The sequence below is a fragment of the Sus scrofa genome, chromosome 15 (genome assembly GCF_054392235.1).
Source record: "Sus scrofa isolate SSC_HxYL_T2T_F1_AM1 chromosome 15, Sscrofa_HxYL_maternal_Yorkshire_Landrace_v2.0, whole genome shotgun sequence".
In the NCBI taxonomy this organism is placed as follows: Eukaryota; Metazoa; Chordata; class Mammalia; order Artiodactyla; family Suidae; genus Sus; species Sus scrofa.
Genome location: NC_139397.1, coordinates 132,283,238 through 132,298,052, shown reverse-complemented (window position 1 = coordinate 132,298,052; position 14,815 = coordinate 132,283,238). Strand labels below are relative to the sequence as shown.

At 40.7% G+C, this 14,815-nt stretch overlaps 1 long non-coding RNA gene across 1 annotated transcript in view; it reads right to left on the bottom strand.

Moving 5' to 3' along the window:
• LOC146396131 (uncharacterized) overlaps positions 1-12,969 on the bottom strand; it is a 33,371-nt gene extending 20,402 nt beyond the window's left edge. Inside the window, exon 1 of the long non-coding RNA XR_014829288.1 lies at positions 12,849-12,969. This is a non-coding gene — a long non-coding RNA (uncharacterized LOC146396131). The remainder of the gene's footprint in view (positions 1-12,848) is intronic.
• Positions 12,970-14,815: the final 1,846 nt, after the last annotated feature.

Here is a 14,815-nt window from a genome sequence, read left to right as displayed (position 1 = left end):
GCCTTGGACCTTTGCTCAGAGATGGGAGGCTGGACCAAAAACTCTATCAAATTCCTTATTCTGTCATGGTTTCACATTTGTTTATCTTGCTCAGAGCTTGGGTATATTAAAATGTTTATAATAAATCATGTAGCATATGGTGAAAAAAAGTCACATAGAGATACATTTGCCAGGACTGGCATTTTGAAAGTTTTTTGAGAGGAGAGACCTGTATTTTGAATTGCTCGTCATCCTTCTCCTCCTGCATGGTCTCACCTACACCTCAGAGTCGATAAAGTTATAAGTAAATTCACTATTTTCTTCCCATAGCAATTCTTCACACAGGGTCTCTGCTCTCTAATGATGTTATCAACTTCTTTATCACCAACTTCCAAAAACGGAAGTGCTATTTAACATCACTATTATCTTCCCTGCACCACTCCAATCAATTTCCAAGTCTGAGTGTTCTCCCTCGATACATTAGGCTCCTCCCTCTCATCTACCCTGTGTCCTGCTGTTGGATGATTCTTCTAAAGGCACAATTTAAATTATTTCAATCGTCTGTCATTCCCTCGTTCAAAACTTGTTACGCTCATCATTGACTGAGCTCATTCACACTCTCTCCTTATCTTTACATCCTGTTGTTTATATATATTTCACTTCTGTAAATATTGTAAACCTCAAAATACATTGTCATTTTTCTTTAAACATTTATTGACTTTTAATAAATTTAATTTTAAAAAGAAAAATGTTCTTTCATATACCTATATGTTTAACTATTTCCAGTCTCTTCATTCCTTTCTACAGATTCAAATTTCGACCTAGTATTATCCTCCTTCAATCTGAATGTATTCCTTTTGCATTTCTTGTAGTGTTGATGTACTTGGGACAAAAGGTCTCAGTTTTTGTTCATCTGAAAATGCCTTTATTTAACTTTAATTTTTGAAAGATATTTCATGGATAATAGACTTTAGTAATAACTTTACATTGTCTTCTGGTCTCTGTTGTTTTCTGATAAAAAGTCAGCTCATATTATCTTTGTTCCACTGTATGTCATGTCTCTCTCTCTTACTTTATCCTCTCACCTACTTCTTTTAAGATTTCTTTCCTTGGAGTTCCTGTCATGGCACAGTGGTTAACAAATCCGACTAGGAACCATGGGGTTGAGGGGTTCGGTCCCTGCCCTTGCTCAGTGGGTTAACGATCCGGCGATCCGGCGTTGACGTGAGCTGTGGTGTAGGTTGCAGTCGTGGCTCGGATCCTGCGTTGCTGTAGCTGTGGTGTAGGCCTGTGGCTACAGCTCTGATTCGACCCCTAGCCTTGGAACCTCCATATGCCATGGGAGCGGCCCAAGAAATAGCAAAAAAAGACAAAAAAAAAAAAAAAAAAAGACCAAAAAAAAAAGATTTCTTTCCTTAACTTTGTTATTCTCTGTTGTATATTCTGCTATAGTGAGATTCCTGGATCTATGAAATGTTGTTTTAGATCAAATTTGGAAACATGCTGTCCTATATTTCTTCATATTGTTATACTCTATTTCTGGCCACTCCCCTACTTTATTTATTTATTGTACACCAAATACATGATTTTAGACCACTTGGTACTGTTGCCCAGGTCACTGAGAGCTTACTATTGCAATTTTTCCTCCCTGTTCTTCAGTTTGAATGATTTTATTGATCTGTTTCCACTTCAGTGCCTCTCTTGTTGTGTCCACTGTACTGTCAATTACAGCTAATGCATTTTTTTACTTAAGATTTTTTTTAGTTCTGGGCTTTCCATTTTGTCCATTTTGATGGTTTTCATATTTCTCCTAAAATTCCCATCTTTTCACCCATTATATTCATTTTTTCATATAGCTCCCTTCGTATATTTTTCATAGTTAATTTCAAATTCTTCTCATTAAATTTCAAAATCTGTATCATCTGTGAGTCTGTTTCTTTTGACTATTTTTTTCTCTGGACTCTAGATTACATTTCTTGTTTATTTACATGACTAGTAACTTTTTTTTATTATATACTGAATACTATAGAGATAATATAAATTCAGTCATCTTCTTCTAGAAAGTGTTGAGATTTGTCCTAGCCAGGAATTAAATTGCTGTCATATCATCTTGAAGAGGTATTAGCTTGCTCCTCAGACCTAGGGTAAATCCATCAGTCCTAGAACATAGTCTTTACTCCTAAGCCCTGGCTCTTTTGGGGTTTACTGAAAGCTCGAAATTTTTACTAAGTCCCTCTAATTCCAGCCTTTGTCTCTTTTGCATTAGACAGCTGCTAAACTATTTTCTTGGCTCTTTAAGTTTCTAGGAGTGGTCCTGCTGAGTTCCTTGGGGTCTCACCTCTCACATGCATAGTTTAGCAGTCAACCAAGGATTAAGAGATATTTATATGCACATTTTGGGGTTACCTCTTTATGACTCCCTTCTCTCTAAGATTTTACTCCTCAGTTTCTAGCCACTCTGCCAATCCCAGACTCTCTTATCTTCCAACTCCTATAATAAGAGTAGGGATTTAATTCCAGCTCAATGGGCTTGGGGACTGCATCCAGTGGGAAAGTCATGGGTGGATTTCACTCAGCATTGGTTTTCTTTGTTTGATTGGTTGGTTTTGGTTTTTTTGGATCACATCTCCTCCAGTTCCTGCCTACATTTGGTTACTCTCAGTGTCTTCAGTTGTTTTTAACTCTTTGGTCACAGTTTATAATTGTTTTCTTTGGGAGTGTTAGTCCAATATAAGATACTATGGGAATTCTCCTGTGGCACAGTGGGTTGAGGATCTGGCATTGTCACTCAGGTCACAGCAGCTCAGGTCACTGCTGTGGGATAGGTTCAATCCCTGGACCAGGAACTTCATCATGCCACTGGTGCAGCCAAAAAAAAAAAAAAAAGATACTCTGCAATTATATGCAACCAGAAATTTTCTGTTAACTATGAATGTATTCTACACCCCATATCTGGCTTTTAAGATCCTATGGGAATAATTTCCAACTGTCTTAGTTCATGCTGCTATAACAAATATACCATAGACTGGGTGACAAACAACAAATATGTATTTCTCACAGTTCTGGAGGTAAAAGTCTAAGATTAGTGTGCCAGTATGGTCTCGTTCAGCCTAGACCCTTCTTCCTGGCCTGTAGGCCATTATCTTCTTGCTGTATTCTCACACTAGGTGTAGAGGGGATGGAGAAGCAAGCTCTCTCCAAGCTATTTTTATAAGAGACATTAATTCCATCATGAGGGCAGCACCCTTATGACCTTATTACCCCCAAAAGGCCCCATCACCAAATACCATCACATTAGAAAGTAGGGTTTCAATATATACATTTTGCAGGAACACAAACATCTAGTTCATAGCATCACTCTCCCTTTTTGCTTCATTTTATACTCCCCCCTTTATTCATGCTCATTGAATTCCTGTCAACTTAACATAGTTAATGTTTTTCCAGATTTTTTATCTGTGCCTCTGCTGTTCTTGTCCCCTCACTTCTATCTTAACATGTCCAAGTCTGTTATTAGTTTACCATTTAGGATCTCTCACTGCATGGCAGAAAATAGACCATCACATAATGGTCCTGCAGAGAGGTTCCAGCTAAAGAGAAACCAGAAGGGGAAGAGCATGCTCAATTTCTGCTCTCAAACTCACTATTTAACCCTCTGTGGAGAAGTAATGAGTGAGGAGAAAGGCCAGGAATGTTACTGCAGCTGAATTTCCTCTACATGGGAAAATGAAGAAAGGAGAAGAAACATCCTCCCAATTCTTTCACTCTCCCAAATATTAACCAGGACCAATTCTCGTCATCTTTTTTGCCCTTTCCTCCCTATATCCTTCCACATAGATATAATCTCTCTTTGCTGTGAGTGCTCATTTCACTTTACCTGAAATTTTCTTTATAGCATTTATTCTGTCTAGTAAGTGGAGAAATTCATCTATTTCACTGCAAACTCCCCTCTTTCCTAGAATCTCCTTAAAATTATTATTTATTACTTATTTATTATTATTCATGCCTTCATATGCTTCAGTTATTAACACATAAGCTGAAAAATGGTAAGCCTTTAATAAGTATTTATATAATGAAAAAATAAGTCAATGAAATGATCCATGAAAAAAAAAAATGTAGGTAGCTTATTCCCAATAAACTCAGGCAAAAAGAGCTCTAATAATTCAATGCAGCATAAGTCAAGCCATCACGGGAATGAAAGAATACATTTCTATTTAAAGCAGCTAATGGCTTCTCACTAGAGGAGGCAGTAACGACAACACCAGGACTCTGATATTGTCATGGCAGCCGTCTTCTCCTCTCCAGCATGAGACAGTATTAGCAGGTGTGCTTGGAACAGAACTCAAGGGACATCTTGGACCGGATGGCAGCCTCTCTAGAGGTTTTAAACATTTTAAATTACTAAGAACTTAGAGTGAGGAATTAAAATGGGGAATTAGAATTCCTCTTAAAGGTTAATTTGAGATTCTTTCTTGATTACATCTTATAAAATTCTTACTTCAGATATAAGTATTCTTCTTCACTATTATCCTTAGGTATTATCAAAGAACAGACTAGGTAGAAAGTATCAAATGAAAAAATAATTTTAGACATTCCTTTGGGGCGGAGCAGGTTAAGGATCCAGCGTTGTCGCTGTAGCAGCTAGAGTGAGTAGCTCAGCTCACAGCTCTGACATGGGTTTAGTCCCTGGCCTGGGAACTTTCACATGCTGCAGGCACAGCCAAAAGAAAGAGTAATTTTTACACATACCTCCTGACAGAATTGTTTCATACTATGTGTTTTAAATATTTTTAGGCACTTAAAATAGTCTATATAATTCTTATTTTTGTACTTAAATCAGGGAAGTATTCTGGCCCAAATGAATGCTTACAATTTTCTTTTTTCTCATTATATTTTAAAATTATATGTATAGATGAGCAAAAGAAGAAGACACAACTCTCTAATTTCATCACCAGCAATAATCAATGTTAGTATTTCGATTTATATAAATTTTTATCTGTCTTCCATGCATACATATGTTGGTACCTACCTATTTAATCACAAATTGAGGAAAATTACAGCATATATTCTTTGCTTAATTACGTTTTTATTTTAAATAGTTTTAGATTTACAGAAAAATTGTGAAAACAATGCCAGATACCCATATAGCCCACACCCAATTTCCCCTATTTTTAAAACTTTACATAGTGTAGCACCACAAATATCGATATCTTGTTATTATCAATGCCTTTATTAATACAATATTATTAACTGAACCCCATTCTTTATTCACATTTCTTTAGTTTTTTCCTAATATTCTTTTCCTGTTTCAGACCCTATCCAGGATATCACATTACATTTTGTGGTCATGTCTCCTTGGGCTCCTCAGACCTTAATATTTTTTCAGATTTCCACATTCTTGGTGACCTTGATACTTTTGAGGAGTACTGGTCAGGTGTTTTGTAGAGTGTCTTTCATTTGGATTTGTCTTTCTTTCCATGTCGTGCTATGGAAGAACATCACTAAGTGAAATCCACACCAAAGTGGTGGGGATTTATGTTCCCCTCCTTTAAAGCGTTCAAAACATTAATTCAAAATTCTTCTGCATGAATACAGAAATAAATGTTTGGGGAAATGTTATAACCTCCCCTGAGAGCTGTTACAAAGCAGGCTTGTGCATCCTTCTCTGGCAGTGAACCACTGAAGTTTAGGCTTTGTTTGCACGCAGCCAATGTCACCTGTACATTTCTATTCTGCAGCAGCATGGATTCAGACCTTGAGTAGTGGAGACAGGAAGCCGTAGCAGGAACTGGGCTCACTGGCCCAGCTCTTATTTTAGCTTTTTAAATTGGGTTTTGTGCTGCCAGATGCTGCTGCTAACCTTTGGCCTACAGTAGTTTTGACAAACACGGAGAGTGTTAGTCAAAGGAACTCCATCTCCCTAAGAATGTGTTGCGACACATTTAACTCAGAGCCGTGTCAGTTGAAACAGATCTTGTGCTTTAACAAGTACCTTGGATCTTTGGGGGAATAAACTAGTGGTGGCTTTACAGGCCTTTTAGGGAAAGCTACTGCTGTGCTGTGTGCTCTCGGCGCTTGGGAATGCACAGTGGTGCTGGATGCCAAGAATATCAACAGCCAGAACAATATGTTCAGCATTTAGGAAATACAGCTGGATCCAGCAAATGCATATGACAGGACTGACTCTGTGGCTAAAGGTATTTCCTCTGCACACTTTGCTCTCCTAAGTAATGCAGAACCAGAGGGCCTAACATGCCTCTCCAGCCTCACATGATTTTGGAAAGAGGCTAATTAAGAGGCATGTCTATCGACCTCACTTAATGTTTCTTGTGTGTCTTTTGCTAGATTAAAGGTCTGGGAAGGTAGAGGCTTAGGTCGAAATTGGTCTTCTAGCTCCTGACACTCCATATGCAATGCCACGCACTCAAATACATTGCTGGTGAGATGGGGCAAATGCCGTGATCAGACAAAGGAGTGTTATCAACTTGGGGATTAAAACTGACCTAACCTGTGAATTCAGAGTGCTCTCTTCCTGCCCTCTTCCCCTGCCCACTTTAAGTGTATGTGGCCATAGAAACAGGCTTCCCAGGTCAGAATCAGCTCTTTTACCTTGAACTTTTTTTGGACTTCATTCAAATAAAGTGATAGGCATATACAGTGGTTATTTGTAATTTTTAAATTTGGAGGAAAGGGAATCTTCTAGATGAAGTATTGTGGCAAATCTTAAGACTTGTCACTTACGAACATGTTTTCACTTTCTTTTTCCCTCATGCATCCCGTCTGAGACTTTCATAGCTCCTCTATCCAGAGAATGTAGGAGAAGTGGGCCTGAAAGAGTGAACAGGTTATTACAGCAAAGCCACTTTTCCCATCTTCTCCATCTTTCAGCTTCTGTTACCAGGGGAGAGGAAGGGAGATAATCAAAAGTGGATTTACTCTGCACTGTCTATAAAGCACCAACTCTTTCCTGGGCACTTTACATACATCATCTTACTTAACTCCATGACAATTCAGCAAAGTGGACATTACTATTCCCATGTTAAAGATAAAGACACTAGGAGTTCCCATCATGGCTCAGTGGAAACAAATCTGACTAGCATCCATGAGGACACAGGTTTGATCCCTGGCCTTGCTCAGGTGGTCAAGGATCTGGCATTGCCATGGACTACGGTGTAGGTTACAGACACGGCTTGGATCTGGCATGGCTGTGGCTGTGGTGTAGGCCGGCAGCTACAGTTCTGATTTGACCCCTGGCCTGGGAACTTCCATATGCCTTGGGCGCGCCACCCCCCCCCAAAAAAAAAGGAAGAAAGAAAGAAAATTTAAAGGGCTAAGAGAGCAAGTTATCCGTTCAAAGACACAGCATTAAGGACAGTGTTTGAGCCCAATGCTGTCTGATTGTGTTGAGCCTATTACGTTGTTCCTTACCTACATCATGCTGAGGCTTTTTGGCTGCAATCAGGTAAGCAAAGAACATTGGTTATGGCTGCTGGCCATAATCATGGGCAAGCATGAAGGAAAGCACAACTTTCTAAGAGCTGAATTTGCAAAAACCTTTGAAGTCATGGCAACCACAGCTCGGAAGACAAGACCCATGTAGGACCCAAGAAGTTTCAGAGAGAAAAATGACGAATATGAAGAAATAGATAGGAGTCCCCCACCTAGCAACTACTGTGGAGGCAGAACCTCCTCACTCCTCCCCTCCAATAAATAAGCAAACTTGAACTTCACCCAAGCTTTCTCTGTGGCCACTGCTGCAAACCAATAGGCTTTGAGGATCTGAGCTTCCCACTGGATAGGAAAGAAATTTGAAGATGAAAGGATAATGAGGAAGAGAGGAAAGACAGAGGGATCTATGTGCATGGATGTTTATGCTATCTTTAAATAAAGGAGAGTTCAAAGGAAACACACCCAACATGTACAAGGGAGGTGAGAAATGACTAAGTCTTTCAGAAAGTATCTACGTGCAGTTTTACACAGGCAAGCCTAAATATCTTGGTTTAAAATTTTCTTTTCCTTTAACTCTAGCAAGCCCACAGTAATCACTCTCACTGGAAAGAAACTATGATTCAAGGCTGTGTCTGAAGGAAGCAGAGAAAATGGTAGAAGCACAGAGGAACAGGAGAAACACAAAGCATCACCCCATCTAAACTGCAAATATAATTACCTTCAGGGTGACAGGATGGCCAGACTCATTCCATAGACCATGAAGATTTTGTCTTACTGCTCTCAGTTCTCAGTCTGTTTTCTGGATTTGTATATATTTGTGGGGAAGCGAAGTACCAGTCAAAGTATTGTTATTCTCACCCTGAAGGAAACATTGTGGGCATGGCAAAGACTTTTATTTAGAACAAATTTTATTCCTGGGCATTGTCTTTCTTCTAAGCCCTCTTTTCCGCAGTACCACTAATCTATGTAGACCATTGCATTGCATCACCTGCTAGCTCACTAGCCACCATTTATGGGAAACCCTCAATGCATCAGATGTTGGGGATTAAAAACAAGCAATGAAGTCCATGCCCTCAAGAAGCTGGTGTTTAGTAGAGAAGAGATACACTGAACAAATAATCACTCTATAAAAGTTCAGTCGTAAAAGCTGTACAAGGTGTGATGAGCACATCTGGCATAAGTAAAAATCTCCAGGTGGAAAATATTTCTTATGTTATCTTTTAGGAAGGAAATTTCCCTTGTTCAAAAAAATAAAAAAAAAATGGCATCATTCAAATTATCAACCCCAGATGAATCAGTTTCCAGTTGTTGGTGCCCTGTAGCTAGATAAACCTTAATTCTCCAGTACCAAAATCTACCGACACATAGCCAAGCCCACAACAATACAAGCCTAGGGGGAAATATCATATTTCTCTGGGTATGCAATTGAGAAAACTCCATACTTAGCATCTATGACTTTTCATTGCATAACAACTTAGGGAAATAACATCAGGCACATATTTAGAAGGTATCCCATGGTAACCATGAGAAGTTGCCGTGGTCTCACATAGCTGAACATAAACATTAATCCTGGCTTATCAGATGCCTGGAAGAAGCAGAGAAAGCAAAAGTTATCCTATCTCTTTTGCATTATCAAATTAAATGCCCCTCTGGGCTTAAAAGAGCCCTTGTGGAACAACAAAATTTTTGTCCCACACTTGGTCCCATGGTTGTAGCAGACATTCTCCATGTCTGATTTTTTTCTGAGATTTTAAGGAATGCATCTTGCTCATAGTTATGGGAGTATGAGTCAGTGGAGACCACACTGAACAAGCAATTAAAGAGCCCTCTCTGCCTTTCCATGTCTCTGTCTTTGCCTTTCTGACTCCCTAAAAAATACTGCAATCCTGAATTCAGTTTCTTCGGTATTCAGATGGATTCTGCCCAGGCTTCCTAGAGATTTGGTGACCATTCATTGAGTAATGGGACATTTCAACTTGCTGAGGGGAAGTTCTGAAATGGCCATGTGCTGCCTCCCCAAGACCAGAGTAGTTAACAGTTTCCATCCATAGATGGGCAAGGCCAAGTTCATTTTTTTTTTTTTCTGTATTTTCTAGGGCCGCACTTGCGGCATATGAAGGTTCCCAGGCTAGGGGTCTAATCAGTGTGGTAGCTGCCAGCCTAAACCACAGCCACAGCAACAGCAACATGGGATCCCAGCCACGTCTGCAACCTACACCACAGCTCACGGCAACGCCGGATCCTTAACCCACTGACTGAGGCCAGGGATCGAACCCGCAATGTTATGGTTCCTAGTCGGATTCGTTAACCACTGTGCCACGACAGGAGCTCCAGGTTTATTTTTAAGTGAAGGAGAGAAGAGTTGGTTTGGAGGCACAGTCTAAAAAAAGGGAGAGGAAGTGGAGGAGGAGGAAGGCATAGCAACTATTCTCTTCTGGGCATCTTATATTGAATTGGTAACTTGGCACATAGGGTATCTGGGAACCAAAAGCAGATGCATGCTTTTAATTAGATACTTGGGGATGTGGGTCAGGGTACAAGTAAGAAACATAGGCAGAACTCGGAGAGGCCATGGACAGTGCTGCTCCAAGGGAGCAATGATAAAGTTGGGAGACAGAAGTCACAATTCCCTCCAAGTTGAGCAACACTTCAGAGAAACTTCTAGCGCCTTGAGGACTGATCATCTTGAGAGTGACCCTGGCAATGTTGGTGATTTCCAGTGGACTCTTGGAGAAGTAGTCATGAAAAGCCTTTGTGCTGGTGCACAAGTGGGACTAGAACATGGGGAGTGAGGGGGGGACAAAGTGGTCATGACTGTTAATTGATGCATCAATTTGTGAGCCCACATAAAAGTTTTGGGGGGGTTTTGAGGAATAAGTAGATTTCTTTGAAGAGCTCTTTATTCCATTTCTTCACTTGCACTGGAATTTATGTCCATTCTCCCATTTTAAGTTTTGGCTTAAAAAAGTGTTAAACATTGTGTTGGCTGAATAAAGTATGTCTTCAGGTCAAATTTGGTCTGCAAACCACCAGATCATTACTTCTCTATAACTCATTAAAATGTCCTATGGTTTTCAGTTTTCTGGTAGCCTAAATACTCAAATAATGCACCATAAACTTATTTATCAGAACATGAGGCAGGGACAGCTAGCTGACACCCAACATCTAGTCTTCCTTTGTATCAAAACAAGTATTTTATACCTGGTGGCAATGACCCAAGCTAAGACTGTTTTCTCATCTCCTTTATTGCCAAGGGTAGACACATGACAATGAATTGGCCAATGAGATATCATAAAAGGGTCCTGAGGCCTCTCATTCCTCTTCTCTTTCGGTTTCCCCAGCTTTTGACTGAGGACAAGGTGAATGAAACTTGGGCTGCCATCTTGCCTCATTAAGTAACCTTCAGGGCAGAAGCCGTGTAGCAGAAAGAGAGGCGTCTATCTTTAATGACATCAGACTCTCTCCCTACCTAAGAGAGAAAATTATCCTGTTAAACTGTTTTCCTGAGGTTTTTGTTATGCGCAGCCACCTAATTCCTGCAAACTATGCACCGTGTCTTTCATACGCACTTGGGTGTAAACTGCGTAGCAGAGAACAAGGACATCCACGTGGGGGAAAATGACATGAGTGAGGTGTGAGCCTGGCCACAAGAACGGGCAGGCCATGTTTGTGAAGCAGTGACAAATTCTTCTTGGCTTGAAGGGAGTTTTTTGAGTTGGAAAGGAGTGCGAGATATAGCCGGCACAATTCCCAGGCAATAAAGCCACAATCTTCTCTTATCGGTGCTAGATTGTCTTGTTTAAGGACTTCCAGCATGTCTTTTCTCAGTTTTCGCCTCCTTGGATTGAAAAGCTATGGTCTTTTCCTGATTCGCTCTCACAAGCCATCTCCTACACGACCCCCATTCCTGAAGGAGCCCTCGCCCAGAACGGCACCAGCATCTTGGCACCCAGGTCAGCACGTGGTTCTCTCAGGGTTGGAACAAGAATAAGTCTGCTTTGGAGTTCCAGGTATGGTGCAGCAAAAACAAATCTGACTAGGAACCATGAGGATGCAGGTTCAATCCCTGGCCTCACTCAGTGGATTATGGTTCCAGCGTTGCCGTGAGCTGTAGCAAAGGTCACAGACACAGCTCGGAACCCGAGTTGCTGTGGCTGTGGAGTAGGCCAGCAGCTGTAGCTCTGATTCAAGCCCTAGCCTGGGAACCTCCATATGTGGCGAGTGCAGCCCTTAAAAAAAAAAAAAAAAAAAAAAAAAAAAAAAGAATAAGTCTGCTTTGACTTACAGATATAGAGAATAAACTAGTGGTTACCAGAGGTGTGGGGGAATGGGAGGTACAAACTATGGGGGTGTAAGATAAGCTCAAGGATGTATTGTACAACAGGAGGAATATAGCCCATAATTTTGTAAATAATGGTAAATGAAAAGTAACCTTCAAAAATTTTCTAAATTTTTAAGAAATTTTAAGCCAAAAATGAATGAATGAATGAATGAATGAAATAAAATAAAATATGTCTGCTTCTCTGTTGGGTTTTCAGTAGCCTTCCTGACAATACCAAGCATTGGTTTTAGCCTTTTTGGAGACAGAAAAAGGTCACAGCTGAGACTCATAATGGAAAAGACCACTAGGTCACTGGCAGAAATGGAGGTGCAGACAATGCATTCATCTCATGGCCCCTCTCCAGACTAGGTCAGGAGCATCCCTGAAAATCCTGGACTTCTTTTGACCATGAGCTCTCAGACCCAGTGTACAATCTGCTAAGCTCTGTTCCTGTGAAGGCGATGTAACCCCCTCGGGGGGTCTGCAGCCCGGCCAGGATAAGCCTACTGGCACATGACTTGAAATTCTTCAAGGAATCCCCTTCATATTTGAAAGAAAAAAAAAAAAAAACTGTCTGTGTTTCTCCCTTTCAGGCGCTACGTTAGGAACAGGCAAAAATTGGGTGGGTCTTCATTAGTATGCACAGCTACTTTCTCAAACCAAGAACTGGAAAATGTGTCTGGATGAACTACCTCTTATTAGCAGGGTGGAGGCACAGGCAAAAATGAGTGGTGAGGCTTATGTTCACAGCTGGCCTGTGCGCATCTTTTTGAGTCTCCCTTTTCTGGCTTTCATCGGATGGCTTGGCTTTAATGGGCCCCACGGATAGAGCATTTCAGTCCCACATTTAATTGAAGTCATTCCCAGGCTCCACCTGACAGGTCCTTCAGATTCAGACACCAGAAACCATGAACAAATGTCACTCCTCTTCTGATCGTCTTCTCTTTTTTAACATGTTGATTGAGTTTCAGGATGCATAACCCAAAATACAAAGTGAAAAGACTGATAAAAATCCCCGATTCCTTGGCTTGAATACATTTTACGTGTTCTGAGCCAGCAAGATAACAGGTGGGAAAACAAAGGGAAAAAAGAAAAATCTCACCATTGCTTTTCAGGGCGTGAATATGAGAGGAAAACTTGGATTGTTGAAAATCAGACGGTGGTCTATCTGTTACAGACGGAGCAGTCACTCCAGGGCTTTAAGGAGACAGACCCACAGTTACCTGGAAAACATGGGAAAAAAAAAAAAATTGTTCCAGACAAAGCCCAAACACTAGGGGGACCAAACGAAAGGATTTGCAGGGAAGAGGAGGCAGTAATCAAAGCTTTGACAGCACCCAGCACCAGTGACAAATGACTATGGAGAATTCCCATTAAGGATATTTGAAACCATAGTTCTTATCTTCCCCTGCCTTCCCTTTTTCTTGGCTGGGGACCTGCAGCCCCGCTCTTTCCTCCAATCTGATCCAGTGAGAGGCAAGCTGTGTTCACTCAGGTCAGATCTAGTCAGAAGTCAGGGATCAAGTTCCTGCCCCCAGCTGATGAAAAAATGCAGCTTCAAAGGCACCTGGGTTTGCCAGTTCTCTCAAAAAGATCCACAGCCAGCAGAAATAATTTGAAATTCACCCGACTGATGGGAGCACCTGAAAAAATGGAATGATTAAAACAAACAAACAAAAAGCCCAGGATCAAGTTTGAATAAAGGAGACTATTAGCAGCCCAGAAGAAGGCCTCACAAGATGTTGAGGAAAGACTGACTTAAAGAAAATAGTTGAATATTTTTTCATTAATTCATAGCTATAATAGTCTTGTCCTTGGAGAGCTTTTTTTTCCCACATTCAGGCAATGGCTGATTTTTCAAACACTAATTTCCTGTTACTTGTTCTGTTCCTTGAGGGGTTTATTGAAGGGAAAAAGAGTATAATCTAGTTAATGTGTGGTTGCCAGATGAAGTACCTAAACATCAAAATGAAATTTTTTTTTTTTTACGTAGATGCAGACACCTAAATGTAATGCTTGAAAAAGCAGAAATCTATCAGTTACATTCGTGGGAATGTACATCAGGCATTTATCAAAAATTTTCAGGAGTTCCTGTTGTGGCACAGTGGAAATGAATCCAGCTAGTATCCATGAGGATGTGGGTTTGATCCCTGGCCTCGCTCAGTGGGTTAAGGATCTGGCATTGCTGTGAACTGTGGTGTAGGTCACAAATGCAGCTTGGATCCTGAGTTGCTCTGGCTGTAGTATAGGTCAGCAGCTATAGCTCTCTCTGGTTCAACCCACAAGGTTTAAAAGTGTTTTTTCGAGAAGTTCCCTTGGGGCTCGGTGGGTTACGAACCCGACTAGTATTCATAAGGATGCAGGTTTGATCCCTGGTCTCAATCAGTAGGTTAAAGATCCTGTGTTGCCATGAGCTGTGGTGTAGTTTGCATGTGTGGCTCAGATCCTGTGCGTGGCTGCGGCTGTGGCTTCAGCTGCAGCTCTGTCAACCCCTAGCCTGGGAACTTCCATATGCTGTGGCCCTAAAAAAAAAAAAAAAAAAAGAAAAGAAAAGAAAAGAAAAAAAGTGTTTTTTGAAAGGCATGGCAGAAGTAAAATGTCTATACTAAATGGAAGTGTAACATCATACATCCTTATATATAGGGCATGTTATAAAATATCTAACCCCCTGCCCTGAATCACTGAAATGATTACCTACAGCAACTCTCTCTCATGGTAAACATAAACATAGATTCTTTAAATTTTTTCTTTCTTTTTACAGCCACTCCTGTAACATATGGAAGTTCCCAGGCTAGGGGTTGAACAGGAGCTGCAGCTGGGGCCTACGCCACAGCCACAGCAATACTGGATCCAAACTGCATCTGCAGCCTAATGCATCTGCAACCCACTGAGTGAGGCCAGGGACCTAATCTGCATCCTCACAAACACTATGTGGTGTTCTTAACCCACTGATCTACAACGGGAGCTCCTAAAATGCTTTTAAGGATGGCTATCATAACATTCGATGGGCTAGGTTATAAAGCAATAACAAACAACCCCAAAATCTTAGTGACTTAAAAGATGAAAGAT